Source organism: Phocoena sinus, chromosome 14, assembly GCF_008692025.1.
Source record: "Phocoena sinus isolate mPhoSin1 chromosome 14, mPhoSin1.pri, whole genome shotgun sequence".
In the NCBI taxonomy this organism is placed as follows: domain Eukaryota; kingdom Metazoa; phylum Chordata; class Mammalia; order Artiodactyla; family Phocoenidae; genus Phocoena; species Phocoena sinus.
In genome coordinates this window covers 52,162,360-52,164,815 of record NC_045776.1, presented here as the reverse complement: position 1 = coordinate 52,164,815, position 2,456 = coordinate 52,162,360, and the positions used below count along the sequence as shown (strand labels likewise).

Here is a 2,456-nt window from a genome sequence, read left to right as displayed (position 1 = left end):
AAAAAACACAAAAATCTAAGGACTCTCAAAAGTAAATGAAATCAGGTGGATTGTGGACTGGAGTCAAAACTTGAAGGAGCAATTCATTTGAGAATGAGTTTTCTATTTTTTCCCCTCTTTTCTCCTGTGGCTTTGCCCCAAGTGCAGAACTGTTTGCCAGCAGTGATACAGGGACTCTAAAACTCTAAAAGAAACCTTGCCTTTTTACACAGAAGAACTGGGAAAGGGGGCCTCTGTGGGGTAGAGAGTGTAGGAGGAATCCTGGAGAGAAGTGAGTTGGAGAAGAGGATATCCCAAAATTGTGTAAGAAACTAGACAGGTCCCTAACTTACCCTTGAGCTGCATATGCATGGGACAGACCCAAAGCAGCCTAGCAAAACTTTGAGAATTGAATTACTATTTAAACCACCAACCAGGTCTCAGACTAACCTCTTAGAGATGTATGTGGTTGAACAGACCCAAAGCAGCATCAGCAAGGTTAGGAAACTGAACTGAGATTGGAACCACTGTCCACAGAAAGGGATTTTTTGGTTGCTGTTCTAACAATCCATTTATTATTTATGTATTCCTCCATAGAAACACCCCCCGCACTGAAGAGGTTATTTGGAGCGAGTCACAACCTGGGGCCTGGAGTCTGAAATCTAAGGTACCCTCCTCCCTCATTTTGTGGCTTAGGTGGGGGCATAGACCAGACAGAACTGGCATCTCTTTTTTATACTGCATAAGGGAAGGGGACCTAGGCACACCCTGGAGAGGTGATTGGCAGGCTGGAAGATAAATTCTCTGAATAGCAGCACTTTTACCTCAATACAGGGCTGGGAGTTGGTTGGGAGTGCTGTAGGGACAGGGGGAGGAGTTAATTTGGTAGAGGAGTTATTTGCAGGTTACAGAGAGAAATGAAGGGAGTACACTGACACAGGGCCAGGGTATCAGCAGGGTCAGTAGGTGCTGCTGTATGTCTTTATTATCTCAAGGGGAAAGTGACAGAGGCATCATAGCCAAAGAGGCCCTTAGCAATTAGGCCCAGTGCCCCTGCAATGATTCTGGAGCGGTTTCCTCTCTCAACAAGGACAACAATGGAGGTGATCAGGTAGAGGATGGCCACTATGAGGGCTCACTCCAAGGCCAGTGAATGAATTGTATCTTGGTGTGCAGGTCACACATGTAGACGACAAAGAAGATAGAAGCAAAGATCAATTCAATCACAGACAGATAGGAATATCCTGCTGTTGAGGCACTGAAGAGGGTCAGAATCACCAGGCACAATATAATCTCAGCAAACAGGAGACTTCCCTTTTGGGTGCACAAGAAGTTGGTGCAGGTGGTCCAGCAGTGGGGGGCAGATGTGTGCTGGGAATCTGCCATGGTGGGGCTGGAGTCCCTGGGGGCAGGGAGGATCTGCTTGCAGGCTCGAGGCTGGTGCACACCCAGCTGTCTTGCCGGATCAAAGTGATTTTAAAAATTTGTAGGTTGAAGCTAACTGGTTCTGTCACCTGCTAAAACAGTAATAATGATAATAATGATAATAATAATGAATAACATCCTTTAGAGAATTTTAACAGGATCTGTATCTACACAATTTAATATTCAAAAAGTCCAGAATATAATCCAAAATTACTTGATAAGCAAAAGGCCAGGAAAAGGTGACCAATTCTCAAAGGAAAAGAAAAATCAACAGATGCCAACCCCAAGGTGACACATATGCTGAAATTATAAGAGAAAGACTTTAAAGCAGATACTATAATAAGCTTCATGAGGCAAAGGTAAACACACATGAAACAAAATGAATGGAAAGATAGGAGGTCTTAGCAAAGAAAATAAATTATAAAAAATGAATAAAATAGTATTAAAATATACATTCTCTGAAATTTAAAATTTACTAATGAACTCAATAGCAGAATGAAGATGACATGGGGAAGAGTCAGTGAACTTGAAGACAGATTAACAGAAATTCTCCAATCTGAAAAACAAAGAGAAAAAAGATTAGAAAAACTGAATAGAACTTCAAGGAGCCATGGGACTGTATCAGAAGTCTAACGTTTGTAACAATTGAGTCCTATAAAGAAAATTGGTGCAGAAAAATATATTTGATGAAACAATGGCTGAAAACTTCCCAAAATTGGTGAAAGACATTAACTTGCAGATTCAAGAAATTCACAGAACATAAAACAGAATAGACTCAAAGAAAACCACACCCAGACATATTATAATCAAACTACTGAAAACTAAATGTAAAGAAAAAATCTTAAAAGCAGCTAAGGAAAAATGACACAACATATATAGGAGAACAAAGATGTTAATAATGATGGACTTCTCCAGCTGCATAGCACAGGGAGATCAGCTTGGTGCTTTGTGACCACCTAGAAGGGTGGGATAGGGAGGTTGGGAGGGAGATGCAAGAGGGAGGAGATATGGGGATATAGGTATACATATAGCTGATTCACTTTGTTATACAG

At 41.3% G+C, this 2,456-nt stretch overlaps 1 pseudogene; it reads right to left on the bottom strand.

Moving 5' to 3' along the window:
- Window positions 1–856: 856 nt before the first annotated feature.
- On the bottom strand, window positions 857–1,774 carry LOC116765004 (annotated as a pseudogene).
- Between the last annotated feature and the right edge of the window lie 682 nt (window positions 1,775–2,456).